Raw genomic sequence first — 15,941 nt, forward strand, 5'->3', positions numbered from 1 at the left:
TCTGAGACTCTAACTTGTCAGCTTTTTCCTGATACAATACCAAATGAAACTGATTACAATATTCAGCAAGGTAACCACATCAGAGCCACAAGGCAGAAAAATTAGTCCTATTATCTTATGACACTCCACCTCTACAGACACAGCAGATTACAACATTTGGGGTTTATAGTTCCACGTTACATCACACATTCTGCTGACCTTCCCTCTTGAAGCAGTCTCAATAAAGAGTCAGTTGAATTGACAAAACCGCAGGTCATTTATTGGAAAGATACTGCCACAGTGACAGTATCTTTTTTTTTCCTTATTTATTTTCAGTGTCAATTTTGAAATTTGGAATGCAAAGAATGTAGAAAAGTTCATTTGGTCTCCTCATGGGTGAGAAATAAACAAGTAAAAACCAACCACTGACAACTTATATCATGTCTTGCATTTCACTGTCTGAAAAAAAAAACAAAGTAGCAAGAATAAAGAATTCTCTGAAGATATGGTTTCATTAAAAAGTTTGATTAAAAATGGCATTTTATATATTTAGTTCTTTAGATGAGTCAACAATTTGTTAAAATTCAGCTTTTTTTAATGGATGTATTTTGATATTTTTATTTCAAAACCGGACTGCATTTTTGCATGGATCATGTGACAATTCAGGTTGGAAGGGACCCCAGGAGGCTTCTTTCTGGTTCAATGTGCTGCCTGAAGCAGGGTCAGATATGGGATCAGGCCAGGTTTCTCAGAGCTTTAACCAGTCTTGAAAGCTTACAAGCACGGAGACATCAGAGTCTCTTTGTGCAACAGTGAAAATGCTTTCCCTTATGTCCAGTCTGAATCTCTCTTTTCTCAATTTTTGCCTGTTGTCTCTTATCCTCCCACCATGCACCAGTGTGGAGAGTCTGTCTCCATCTTCTTGGTGGCCTCCCAAGTGTCACGGGGCCTCCAGGTCCCTCCTCACGCCCCAAAGGTGCCTCTTCTCCCAGGCTGAATGAGCCTCGATCCTCCATCCTCTCCACGCATGGCAAGTGCAACCTTACAGGCAAACCCCGACTGTATCAGTGTCCTTCCACTGAACTCACCCCGGCTTGAAACACTGACAGATTTTTAGGTATAAAATAACCTCAGCAAATTGCCTTCAGCAAAAATAATGTATCAAAATGTTTTTGTTTGTTTTGTCCTTCAAATACATGTGTTTTTCATTTCAGTTAGGTCAAAACACCCTTTCCCGTAGGCTTTTCCTCCAGACTCATCAAAGTCCTAAATCCAGCTCTGTTTGTACAGCTCTAGCTGCAAATTTAGTTTTATACCTGATTGTCATACTGTTTTCAAAGAGTAAATAAGGGAGCAGAGAAGCCTCAGGCTTATTTAGAGAGGTGTTCAGTTTATTGCATAATTGTGGTGAAAATGTTTTGACATTTTAACACATACCCCAATAAACATGTGCAATTATTTTGTTTATTTACCTATTTTTAAGGAAGAAACTGCACAGCTTTCAGTGGCTGGTTACCTCCTCCAAGCCACAGCTGACTTTAAGCTGTCCATCTGGTTTTTCATTTTCTGCCTGTCGTCTATACAGCCTCTGCCAATGGAGGCTGCTTTGGGGTGGTTCCACATAAATTGTAGATGAGAGAATTCAATTGTCACGTTAACCAGCTGCTCGTCTAATACTGAAAGATTCGGTTACATCCTTCCTCATCAAATATATATACCGGAAGCTTCTGTAGGAGTGCTCAAGGGAACAACAGCACACTGAGGACTATCAGCTTGGTGATCAAGTGATTTTCCCTAGCTTGCGTCCATGCAACAATACTAAGTACAGCACATGAGTAACACTACATGAACTACATCAACACTAGAAAACTAATGCATAGCCATTTTTGCCTCTCTGGAATAAAACTTTACATAAGAAACAGTACAGGTTAAATGAGAAACCATGAAAGCGTTAAGTGCTGTTCCCTTATTATTTTGGCTTATATATATTTCATCAACAAATTTCATGGCCAGCAGGACCAGGGAAGTGGTTGTTCCCCTGTACTCAGCTCTGGTGAGGCCGCACCTTGAGTACTGTGTTCAGCTTTGGGCCCCTCATTACAAGAAGGACATTGAGGCCCTGGAACGTGTCTAGAGAAGGCTACAAAGCTGGTGAAGGGCCTGGAGCACAAGTCCTGTGAGGAACAGCTGAGGGAACTGGGGTTGTTTAGTCTGGAGGAGGCTCAGGTGAGATCTTATCGCTCTCTACAATTACCTGAAAGCAAGGTGTGGGGAGCTGGGGGTCGGCCTCTTCTCACAGGTAACTAGTGATAGGACCAGAGGGGATGGCCTCAAGTTGCACCAGGGAAGGTTTATGTTGTAAATTGGGAGACATTTCTTCTCAGAAAGAGCAGTCAGGCATCGGAATGGGTTGCCCGGGGAGGTGGTAGTGTCACTGTCCCTGGGGGTATTCAAGGAAAGGCTGGACCTGGTGCTTAGGGACATGGCTTACTGGGTGACATTGGTAGTAGGGGGATGGTTGGACCAGATGATCTTGAAGGTCTTTTCCAACCTTAATGATTCTATGATTTTATCAGAGCAGTGGAACAAGTGACACAGTATGGGCAGGAGGCTGGGAAGGCTGGCTAAGGAGGAGGAAAATGCAGGACACCATGGGAAGCAGGTGAAAGCGCAGCTAAGCGCTGAGGTGACATGAACACCCTGCAAGAGGCTGCCATTTGCAATGGTGCTGCTCAGCCAGCACCAAGCTTCTGCGCCCCAAGAACTACTTCATGCACATGTCAGAAACAACGTGTCTCCATCTTGCACATCAAAAGCCAAGAGGAAGACAAGCTGTGGGAGAAAACACTTCCTGGGTAGGAACTAATGAGGTCTTCTGGAATCCCCCATGTCTGCTGTGGAAAGTGGCTGTGCCAGAAGTTTGTGAGGCTCCTGCTGGCTCACTTCCAGCAATGGAGGCTGGGCCACCCCAGAGGCCACCCTGAAACCTCACCCCCATTGGCCTGCTCCTGGCCACCTGTTCCTGGAGCCCAAGGGCCAGAGGATGGGCCATCAGGTCCTGAGACACCAGTTGACCTCAGGGTACCACCAAGTGTATGGTGCGGTAGCCAGCAAGCCGCTGCTTTCAGAGCATGGTGGAGCAATACCATTTCTTTCAGATACCTTTCTTTTAAAGGATGCAATTTCAGGCTGAAAAATGGAGCTGACAAAAGCTCCAGAAGTTTCAACCTGAGGACAACGCGCTGGCAAAGACCCAATGGTGGCACTTTAGGTTTCCAAACAGGATATCAGATCTTTAAATTTCTAAGCAATTTCAGGTCTATCCTCGCAACAATCTACTGATAGCTGAGCTCACAAGGGCCTCCCAAAAGCTTTAATTTAGAGCAGAAGGCAATTTTCCAGGACAGTGCTGCAGTACGCTTCCTGCCTCAAGGCATGGGCACACAAGCAAGCTGCCACGGGGCAAGCCGGCTGTGAAGTCTGCGGTAACTGCCCGTGTAAATTCTTGTGTTCCAGCCTAAATGCAAAGGAGCTCACCCCAATCTACTGAGACACTCACCGTGGGGTGAGGGCAGGCTGGTGGACAGTTACCGTGGGGCAGCTGACGCACTGCAAATCCACACCCTTGCTTTCCTCACTCTTAACTTGTTTGTGTAACCATACCCACTTGTTCAAAGCCCGGCAGGCCCGGGGGGGAAAGAGTGTTTGCAACACGCTAGGAATGTTATGAAACCCTCCCAGACATTTTGCAAGGCCCATCAATCGTCTGAGGCACTTGGAGAGGAGGTTGTCTGTGGAGGTAAGAATTTTTACATCAGGAGAAATGGTGGGTTGAATATTTATGATAGGCTGAGTAGTTTATTGTTTGTTATATGTTTGGCTACTAAATGGTGCAACTAATTATGTCAAAAACACTCAGAATATGTTTCCACAGCAATGACTGTCTGGCATGTTTTCATGTAGCTAATGAAAATAATAATTCTGTAGTGAAGCAAAAGGAAGACCAGAGAGAAGGCCTTAGAAATTACCAAGCTTTTGAATAGAGAGTGAGGAAGGAAAAGCTTTGTAGGTAGAAAAGTCTTCTTTTCACCAGTACAGAGATGCTCGTTCACATCAGAACTACTGACTGGAAGAGCAATCATAGACCATTAAACAGAAATTAAACTGGAAAGTGAACTTTTTATGATACAGACCACATACCATAGACATATCGCTCTTTCTTGTCCATGCCTAAGACCCTCATAGTGACACAATGATATTCTATTAATTGTCTTAAAAATTAATCTTAAAATATTAAGACAAGTAGAAAGCATTTTGAAGGGAATTAACCTGAAGACAAACATGCACAAATAAACCATGTTAAAAACAATAAACAAAACTCACAAGCAAAAAGTAGAAAAGAGGAGATTGCCATATGTTTTAAATTAATAATGCTTACTAAACTGACAGCCTTATAATTTTACAGCCCTGGCTTCCCTCATCATCCATCATATTCAGCCCTGATATCCATCTACAGTCTGCTGTTTTTTAGAGCAGTCTTCAGTCTGTACCCTGTACGTGATTCTTGAATATTAGTTCTCATTTTCAATCAACACTTTTACACAGGATGAGATCATGCTTTAAAAAAGAGAATGCATGTATGAGCAAGAACAACTTGATTAAAACAGAAAGATATTCTGTTTGTTTATTCACATCCTCTGCCCAGTCTCCCACCTCCCATGCCATATCAGCACTTACTTTTTCTTTGGGACCAGCAAATATCAATCTGATCAGCAAAACCTCTGTGCTAAAGATTTACTGCACAACACAGAACAGCATTAAGAGCAGTAGGAGGCTTTCCCCCCGCTCACCCACCAATCTATGTGCTCTTGACTATGATGGGTCTACCTACACTGCCAAGTGATTTACCTCCCTGGTTCACTCCCTGGTCCTGGTCCCCTTGTCAGCCATACTGCACATGCACCACTTTGTGCCTGGGCTCTGGAGGAAACCAAGTGCTGCCCTCCAAGGAGGAGCCCAAGCGCAGCTCTGAGGATGGACTGCCCGAGGGATGGCAGAGCAGGGATGGGGCTATGGCAGCTTTGGCTCCTCCTGCCCTGCACCACCCCAGCTAGCCTCCTGCCCTCAGACACCCCCAGTGTGCCCCACACCACACCCCACACCGTGCAGCATACCTTCGGCATAATGTTATAAAAACACCAGTCTTGCAGGCAGCAAAGCAGCCCTCACATTACCTCAGACACTTTGAACTGAAGCCACAAAAATATAATTATGGTCGCAGAGCCACAGGGGCATCAGGCCCAGGTCAAGTGTTATGCAGCACAAACACAGCCAGTTCACTCTAGAGGCGTGTAATCTGGAGAGGTGTGGATGCATATATAAGGATCGCTCCCTGCGGCAGATCCTTTAGCAGTGCAGACTATTTTAAACAAGTTTTTTTTTTATTGTGCATTATTTGAGTTGCTGTAGTTACCCTTTTAATATATTTTGAGCATTTCAAACAGCCTGCTCTGGGCTGAAGTTTTCCATACAAAGCTTGTTATTCCTTCTGTCATCTTTTCCACAAAACCTGTACGTGGACTTCCTCAACAATCTGTAGCAAGCTCCTGTATTTACATCATCTCTTCCCACTGCCTCAGCATTCCCATTATTGTATCCCTGGTTTTAGCTTTTTCTCTACCCTCCACTACAGCATTGTTCGAGCTCCAGCTGACTTCAGCTCCCGTATGAAGCGGTTTTGTCACACTTGGGTAATGTAGCACTTCTTGCACCTCCCTACTCACACAAGGCTGCATGCAGTAAAAAAACAGAGCTCACACACACGTATCATGACAGGACACATGCGTGGAACGTGGGACTCAGTGGTCCTATAAGCGATGAGCTGTGTGGGTGTGATTTTCAAAGGAAAACTGAGCACCTCCAAATTCCAGCCGCTGGGACTGATGAGTGGCCCTGAGGTGTGACACTGACAGGAGATGGACAGGCACCCGTCCTCTCATACCCGAACCCTGCCATCTAATGGCCGGATCTCAGATTCACAGCTGAACCAAGCTTTATGTTTCTGCCTCCACCTTTCTTGATGGTAGAGATACAAGGTCTGTTTCAACCACCTTAGGTCACATCTTGTCACGGCAGATGTATTCCCACTGGGTTACTTAGAAGTGTCTTGTCATACACCTTAATAACAGGGTTAATACCTCACCTAAAAGTACCCTTTGTTATAGTTACTCCATTCTGCCTTATTATGGCAGCCTGAATAATTCATCTCTTTGTTTGGCAAATTCACACCATTTAAATATTTGCAGTCTTCAGCTATATCTCTCACTCAGTCATTATTTAGCATAATCTTCCCTTTTGTAAAGGAATTCCTGTGTTCTCCTCTCCGTTTCCTTCTGACAACACCTCTCTGGCAAAGATGTGTCCAAAGCTGTACACAACATCCCAGTTCCAGCCATACCAAAAATCCCAAACAGCAGGTCTGCTGTCTCTTTGCTTTGTTCCACGATACATTTGCACACACAAAGACTGCACAGAGACTTTTCTGAGCCACTGCAACACCACAAACTTGTCATACTTGTTGTCCACTGCCAGACCTATATGTACTTGTTTTTTCAGCCCTACTGTTTTCCCAGTACAATATATTAATTTCAGGTTATTAAGTACATTTGTTTGCATTTGGCAGTTTGTTGAAGCTCTGAGCAACTCCACATGAGATGAAATGGTTTCACGCTTCTGGCTTTCTTGTGCTTCAAACAACATGCAATTGGGAATACTACATTCATTAGTCCTTCAAAACATGTTTTTCTGAGTCCTAATATAGATACACAGTGTTGCTTTATACTGAAATCTTTAGTACACTAAATACAAGCAGCTTCTAGTTTCTTATTCCAGGTGACCCTTTTCTGTTTTACAAGATCAAAAAGCCCAGCTGTCCCAGAAATTATTGTAGTTATTTATTATGCTTAAAGATATCTATCTTATTTTCCACCTCTATTGACTGGAAATAAACCCAATACAGACACTTGAGACTAGGAATAGTTCCATCTCAATAACAAAGTTATCTTTCAGATAATCTGAAAACTTAGTGAAGAATGCTTTTAGCCACACCAGAAACCCAGCCATTATATAGCTGGTTAAAATCTTCATGAATCCACATCAGCTCAGTACCACATGCTCTTCACTGTTCCACTCTTTTGTCTTCTCACAATTTCAACTAAGGAATTTCATCATTGTAATAGCTTTCGTTTTATATCTTGCTGGTATCATAAATACCTTACAGCAACTCTACTTTTTCCCTTTTTACATCCACTCTCCAGTCTATCATTCTATATGAATGTCACTACAAGGAAATGCATCATAAATTTCAGTTTACACCTACCACTGACATTCACCTTTCTTTAGTTGTACTTCTAGCTCTTGTTTGCATAGGAAAAAAAAAATCTAACCAAAACAACACAAATAGCACCTTGGTCTGGTACAAAAGTACTTGAATGTACTAACACAATTTCTAAATTGAGGTTTCAAAGACATAACATATTTTGTCATTTGATTACTTGGAAACTATTTGAATTAACCAAAGCTCTTTTTTATTCTGTAATTTGACAACTATTAAGCAAACTTTGTCAGTTACTCCTTTTCAAGAAACTGAAACCCCTGTTGTTCATGTGCCAACCATTAAGTGTAAAAAAAAAAAAAAAAAAAGTCCAAAAAAATTTTTTAAAGTATTATCATAAGATGCTGTCCTTCACCAACTTTTTTTTTTTTTTCCTTCATTAGTTAGAAAAATTCATTATTGCCATCTGGCCACTGGGTGGCACCTCTGCATATATGCCAGATTTGCCCCAACAAATCCATGTTGCCTGTGATAACCACTCCTCTCATTCCACAGCCAACTCTTGACATTACACCAGCTCCATATATGTAACCATGTTTGCAAGACTGCTAAAGTTTATTATTAAAAACTGATTTTGCAAAATATTTCTGAAGTTTTTCATTGTGATTTTTTTTTACTTATCATTTTTGGGAATATGAAACTGTATAAAGTAACCTCACGGTAAAATCTTGATTCCTTGAATATGTGTAAGCATTGGGAACTTTTGAATGTTTGACATTTAACTTACAGATTTGATAAAGTACAAAATGATCTTTTTTTGCTGTGCATTAATATAACATAAATCATGTCAAAAGCATTGTGGGGGCATTCAGAGAACCCCTTCAGCAAAGTCAAAGTTGGGTGGCAATGAACAAATACACAGTACTGACATCCTCAGCCCCAGACACTATTTGTAACCATGCTGCACTAGAGTGTCTCACTGACTGCAGAGATAATCTTGATATTCATATTCTAGCCTAGCTTTAAAGCATTGTATAAACAATAATCATCACATTCACTTGCCAAACAAAGGTAGTATCTCATTTCATATAGTAAGAAGCTCAAAGAACCAGATGAAGCTGTTTGAGGAGATGGAAAGCCAGCATCACTCATTTCTTTAAACACATGATGCTTTTCTTTGTTCACATTGACTCACCATGACTTGATGAACCAAAATATCATGTTACCACGTAATTTTTCTGCTTTCCTCTAGCTACATTGAGAGATACAGAGCAGTATTTACAATTTCTGGGATGTGAAAATACTTCTGAACATAGACTCTGAATATAGACTTGCAACATTTTTTCCACTGCTTTTTTTATGCGAGTATTAGCATTTGGTTCAAAGTGATAGTTGAAAAAAAAAATAGCAAAGTCTTTGTTCTTTGCTCTTGAAAGTTGTGTGCATCTAGTAGCCTGCCACAGACTAAAGTTCCACTTTGAAAAGTCCAATTTATTTCTAAATGCAGTGCCCCTGCAACAGCAAATAGGAAAGTCTTTCAATTCTTAGAAGAAAAATATTCTGTCCACGAGAAGGTATGAGGCAGGGATGAGACACCAGAACAGGCCTCTCAAGTTCCCAGGGGCCAGCTGCAGGAAAGCCTGTGCAGGATGGGTGCAGGGGAGGCAGGGAGGCACAGCCTGGCAAGCACACACCTTAACACACCATCCTTCAGCACAGCAGCATCCTGCCACACAGAAGCGACCACAGCACAGGGCTGAGTGCTGCACCTTCCAGCAGGATTCCTGCATGAGATCCTGGAGGATTACCCCACCATAGAGCAGCCCAGTTCTTTGCCTCAGCCTTACTCCAACCTCTCCTGTCCCCTCAGGCCCCCAGCTGTCCCACTCGGGAGAGCAATGAGCAGGACAAAGCCAACAAGATGCATGCAGGACAAGTGAGGATTGGCTCGTGCTGCATAAACTCATCAATTTATCTATTCATCAAATTCTTCATCAACCGCACCCTGCAATTACAGCAAAGGAACTCTCCTAAAACTCTCCTAAGCTGATTTCATGACCTGAAATTAGCCCACTGTCTAGAACAAAGGCAACCAACCAGTGTGGGACCAGCCCTTTTACGTTCTCATCAATTATGCTAAGTCTAATTGAAACTCAGGCTTTTGGCAGCAAGGAGATGAGCCACATTTTGCTCAGATAAACACACAGGGGCTTACATTCAACGGGATTTGTGATTACAAGTAGCCTTGATATAAGAGTTTCTTATGTCATTTCTGAATATCAGCAATCTAAACATGTAGGAAACCTAGAAAACAGTTCCTAACATATTACAGAAAAAAAAAATATATATATATATATATATGTATATATTTAAACTGTCACTATAAACAAAAGTGCCAGTTAAGAATCTAGACTTGGGGATTTAGCTTTGAAATTTGGTCATTAAAATTTTACTGATCTTTAAATAGAAAGGAAGAAAAATGGTTGACCAACTGTTCATTGATGCCAGGAGTGGAATGTTGAACTAAAACAATATATTTGAAAAGACCTAATGTACATATATAAAGTCATACTTAGGTAAGTCATCTCATGTAATGTGAGATGTTTTGCTGTTTCCAGACTTAATAATGGACTGTATAATTCCGTGTTTCAAATAATGATAACTTCATTGCAAAAGATACTAATCTGCATTTTCTCACCTGACTAAAAACAAGCACCTGCAGAGATTTTAATATAAATCCAAACACTTAAAAATTTTGTTTTAAGAAACCACTGATTGTTCCCACTCAAATTCTCTGCATATTTCTATGGTGACAATTGAGTGAAGTTGGAATTGCAATTTAAGGTAATCGGATGATAATACTCAATCACAATTGATGAATGTGTTCAACAGGCCACATCTGTGACTCTCATGTCTTCGAGAACACAGTCTAGAAAGTTACATGTGTGCTTGTAGTTGTATTTATGGAAACAATTTAAAAATACTTTAATACAAACATATTTTAAGATACAGCTTTAAAATCTATTTTCATATTTCCTATACCCTTTTAAGTTTACTTAAAAAGTTACTTTTACTAAAAGTAGTTTAGGGAAATCTCAGAAATTACTAAGCCTTTAGATAGGAGAACAAGCAGAACAAGCAACACATACCAATCGTGGTCACAGATGCAGCATAAAAAGTGGTTTTGCCACAAACTTGAGCACAGCACCAAAATGAGATGCTATCCATTTCACAGTACAGTGTAGCCTGACAGATTATCATCACAACTCTTCATTCTTTTATTTTTAAGAGCAATGAGTGAGTGCATATATTTAAATTCTCAAAAGTTGAACATCAAAATAAATACATAGATGTGGATGGGCTCTCTTCATACCTCCACATGGAAGAGGCTTTCTGCCAGCTCAGAAAATCTGTAAATCATACAGATTTACATTACCAAGTGCTTCTTTGAAGTTTTATTGGCTTTTTAGAAAGGACTAACATATACAGCAAGGAGCAGCAGACTTCAGGATACAAGCTTGCTGCAAGGCAGCCTGCCTGCATCTCTGCATCCTAACACTACAGTCAGAAGATCACAGACTGGTTTCAGACTTTGTTTTGCTTCACTTTTTGAAGAATGTCTAGTTCTCTCCTGACAGCGTTTTTGCCTCTTCTCAAACCTATTTATCACTCCTGTCTTTCACTTCCTTCGCTTTTCCTCAAAAGTTAGCAAAAGTCATGTTGCAGACAATGAGGGAAGGTAAAAGAAGGGATGTAAAAAACAGAAGAGAGGGACAAATGAGAACAAGCAGATCCTGGGAAAGGAAGTACCGGCAATCTAGAGAGAGTATTTTCTTAATCAGGACATTGACAGCCCAGTTAATATTGTGCAAATCTTTGTTATTTAAAATTATTAGCACTTTGTTACAATTCAGTACGCTTAATACTGCTTCATTAACAGCTCTCTCCTAGCTAACTAAATGATGACACCTTCAACTATTGGTTACGGACAGCTCATCCTCCAGCCTCATTGCTTGTTCATCCTAGGGTGCTTAAATACCTCCTGAGCAGGAAACACCTTCAAGTTAATTATATTAAATGTCTGGGATGGAGTCTGCCAAGCGGTCCTGACCACAGGAAAGCAGGCAGAGGCTCCTTGTGCTGAATGACAACAATGTCTTCTTATAATGAGATCACTATATCAAAAGAAAAATCCTATGAAAACTCCTGGTTTTTAACTTTGAGGAAGCAAAGCTGATTATTTTTTTTAAATTTCTATCTCCTGCACTGATCTGTGGCTACAGCACCATAAAAGAAATGCCCATATCTTGTCTCTTAGTCAGAGCGGAGGTGGCTATCTCAACACCTTTGCATTTCTGAGTGAAAACAAGTCTGATTTGTCCACCGTAAGCATTAACTCTCTCAGCCACACCTACTCTTCTAATTCAGTCAAGTCTACTACTAATGAAAGCTCCCTCTCCACGTGACAAGCAAATTTAGAAGTAGTCCTGCTTATCTTTGACTAAAGATGTCATCCATAAAATTATAACATTACTAAAATTGTGCTTGAAGCTGAATTAAGAAGAAAAACGTAAGGGAGTGAACTTGCTCTCTTACTAGCCTGCGGCTTATACCATCACGTATTCTTAATGTGTCTACCTGACCTGGTCTGCACCTAGCAGCAGTAACCTCCACGGAGTTTGCTGAAGGAAGTAATTTTCGTGTCTCAGTAAGTGTCATGCTTCAGTTCTCTGTCATCACAAAATAAATTATTTTGGCAGGGTGCTAGGTGACAAACTGTATTGTTCAAGTGAGCCTGCATACTATCTCAGTGATTCTGAGGCTTTATGTGCTTTCAGTGTGTAAGCTCCTGATGCTTGTAGTCTTGAAAAGATCACGTAGTCATTTAAAAACAAACAAACAAAAGCACCACACAACAATGTTTATGGTGTTCCTTTGGAAGATAAGGGCATTACACCACCCTACTGTCTCTGTAGGCTTAGGAACCTCAGTTTGGATCTAGGCCTTATGCTCCAAAAGATGTCTAATTGACAGTTGAGTGCAAAGAGTAATTAAGTAAACATCTGAAATCACACCAAATAATTCTACGACAATTTCAATCACATTTTAATTTTAAAACAGTTCACACATTAAACTTTATCCTAAAGCATCACTTGGTACAAATGTATTATGAGTCTTGGACTTTATACATGAAATACAAGTCATCCTGGAGCCAGTTCAAAGACTGACTTAAATCATCTAGGATGTCCTATTTACAATAGCTTACTACAGAGTCATCTGCCAGCAACTCTGTAGTTACCTGCTAAAACCTTCTATTTTAATTTCTGTATTTGCCTACTTTCAACCCTCTAAGGTCTAGAACCAGTTTAACAAGGCATTTATCTTGTCATTTGTGACCCAGTTGGGGCAACATCTTCATAAGGGATAAAGAAATTAACATCTCCCACACATAAATCCTCTGGATTTGGGAAGAAAACATTTTTGGTACTGGGTTTTACTGCAGGAACAGTCCTGATGGACAAACCTTTATAGGGTCCTGATGATTTTTCAAAGTGTAAGATAAACACTTCCTTTTGTAAATGGCCTTCTCACAACTGAAGGAGCCATAGATTTATTTTTTAGATTTATAGGCGTCATCGTTTTAAAACCCTGGGTAATCCATCCTCCAAAAGAGAGCAACAGGAAACAACTAAAGTAATCAACGTGATTACTACAATAGGTTACGCAAGGGGGAAAGGGAAAAAAAAAAGAAGCAAGAGGTCACGTTTTTATCATATTACAAATGCAATGAAACAAAAGACAATTTCACAGTCTTTGGGCTCAAGTCTCCAAACTGAGTCCTTCAAGCATTCTGAAAGCCTGCCCCAGGCTGCTGTGTACAGTAAACACACATTTGAAAACACAGTTAACCTGGCAGCAAACCTTTGGGGCTGCAAAGCTTCTCCCTGCAAAGATACGGGCTGTGAAATCTCTGTCAAGAGATATTCATTATCCATTATGCTGAACTGTATTTATTTCTGTCTTCATATAAGATAATACTTCAAAGAAGCCAAGGATCAGGAGGAGGAGGCAACTCAGGATGAGAAGCAATTACTGAATATTTGAAAATTATTTTCCAGATAAAGAGATCATTTTATTAGTTTACATGTTGTAAGTCATTAAATTATAAATATAAATAAAAAATTACACGATTTTGCTGAAGTATCATCAAGAAATGACATTACTAAAAGACTTGATCTGTACCCTGTTTTCATAAAAAGGCAGCATTGCATCCTGGTCTGTAAATCTGTTAATTACAAATCTTTCTTTCTCATAAAAAAAAGTTAATGAACCATCATTTGCTATTAATGCTTCCATTAATTAATGGGAAAAAAAAAAGAGTAGCTACAGAAACAAGAGGACACTGGGGTGTTGGTTTTACTAATTAAAGCTAGTTCAACATCATTTTAGTAACTCAGTCTCACTAATTAACATGTGCAATGACATTTTTAGGAACTTCAGAACAGCAGTGGCTGGACCTGTAAATACGACCCTATCATTCCCAGGGAATGGTCTCTGGGGTAATGTCCAGCTCTACAAAATAACCTACACAAGCATGCCTAATACCCTCCTCCCTTAAAGGTGTGTCACAAGAGCTAATGAAAATGGAGGCAATAAACGCTAATCAAATGTTATGAATTTCAGCAGAAAAATCTAGAACTAACAACTTTCATTTTACATACCCATCTCACTATTGCACCAGCTCTTTCACGAAAAGTTTATTTACTTACCACACAGGCCCGAATAATTTAAGTATTACCCCAAATATCTTTTATCCTCCCAGTACTGACATTTCATCGGTAGTCACGTAAGATGTTAAAATGCAATGTCAGACGCCTAAAATAAAAGGTATAGCCAACGTATAGCCAAGGTATAGCCAAACACCTGTATGTGTTAATTGGGAGAACACAAATCAATAAAAGCAGTTAGTGCCATGAAGACAGAAGAAAAGATTGAAGCCCTCAACTAACAGATAAATGTGGGAAGAGGAAGGGCAGGACAACCTGATTATGTTACCCTTGTGTTGTTTTAGCTTAATTCTATGTCCTCGGTCATTCCTTTTTAACACTTTGCTATGCAAATATTCAAGAGGTGGCTCAAGAAGTAGTTTTGCTACAGACACCTTGGCAGGCACTTATAAAACTGCTTTGGCTAAAAGGCTCTGCTCGTCCCTCACAGAAAGCCACAGAGGTCTCATTAAGGAGCAGCTTCAGTCCAGCTCTGTTTTCGCAAGCTGGACACAGCGGTATTTCTGCGCCTCACTCTGTACACAAGCACAAGGACACAAACAAGCGCCCTGCGAAGCCTGAACAGACTGAACCATAGACCACAATAACAGAAGATGCAAGATGACTGAAGGGTTTTGCTTTACAGCTAACTTTTGAAACCTCTCCTCCCCAACCCTCACCTGCATTATTAAATTGTAATTTGGTCTAGATTAAAGGACAGTGGAGCGGCATAAAAGAAGAGGTGGAAAGCTAACCAAAATAAGCACATTTGTAAAGAGACTTAGGGAGACGAGAAGATTATTAGCAGATGAAAATAACAAGACTGTTCCAGGCATATGAGACATACAGAAATCAGAGCGGAAGAAGTAAAACACTTCAGAAGGTATAAGAGATGAGAAACATACTTTAAGAAAGGAAAAATACAAGAGGGTGAGGACTTTTTCAACAATGAATAGAAGGTCTCCTCAAGCCATGTTTTAACCATGCATTTCTTACTCTTGGAGGAAGTGGAAAGTAGTTTCAGGAAAAACAAATTTGTATAATCATTACAAAATTCCTTGTACTGCTTTTGAGATTTGTTATTCTGTTGCATATGTGCTGTGCAGACTCCACGTAAAAACTTTGACCCAAATATTAGTCAATACAATGTAATCCTGTATTAAAGACCAAAAAAAAGGGTGTAGAAGGTAAGATCCATCATCATTTGCACTGCAGCTATGCTGAGAATCTTCGGAGTCTCACAGTGGTAGGTCCTGTCCTAAAAAGCAGGTATATCCAATAAGTGGGAAGGGAGGTGACACAATTATGCTGAAACGTCTGCAATTACATTAACTTTCAGAACAGCAGCTGCGTTATCAGATTTATAACCACCAAGACCCAACATCTGACAGGGAAGACCTGTGGCATCAATACCAGGTAACTGCAGGTGCAAACATCAAAGCCAACTGATAGGAAGTGAGCAAGCTCCTGGGAGTCATCCAAGGCATAACATAACATATGTACCTCTATGGTCTTTTGGATGAAGATCAAAGACAATAGTGACAGGCACCCAACCTGATGGCATTTCCAGTAACCTCCACAGTAACAGATGTATCAATGATAGTGCTCTGTTACCAGCTAAGTAATGATGCAGGACAGCAGGCAATGTCACCTAATGGGAAGACACATCCAGTTCTTTGCTCGGACATGGATTTGTGATCAAATTCATGTTTACATGCATCAGTAACCACAAACATATAAAGACACCATAAAATCTTCACAAAGTAAAGTCTGCACTCTGTAAGGAACAAAGGAAAATTCCACAAGAAAAAGTTAAAGAGAGTGAAATAATATTAGGTGAGCAAAACTGCATTTCAATAAAG

General features: G+C 40.4%; 1 protein-coding gene across 1 annotated transcript in view; it reads right to left on the reverse strand.

The window, feature by feature from the left end:
- Positions 1–15,941, reverse strand: part of CRYBG1 (crystallin beta-gamma domain containing 1) — a 95,759-nt gene that overhangs the window by 62,328 nt on the left and 17,490 nt on the right. The gene's annotated exons all lie outside the window — the stretch shown is intronic.

Source organism: Anas acuta, chromosome 3 (assembly GCF_963932015.1).
Source record: "Anas acuta chromosome 3, bAnaAcu1.1, whole genome shotgun sequence".
NCBI lineage: Eukaryota > Metazoa > Chordata > Aves > Anseriformes > Anatidae > Anas > Anas acuta.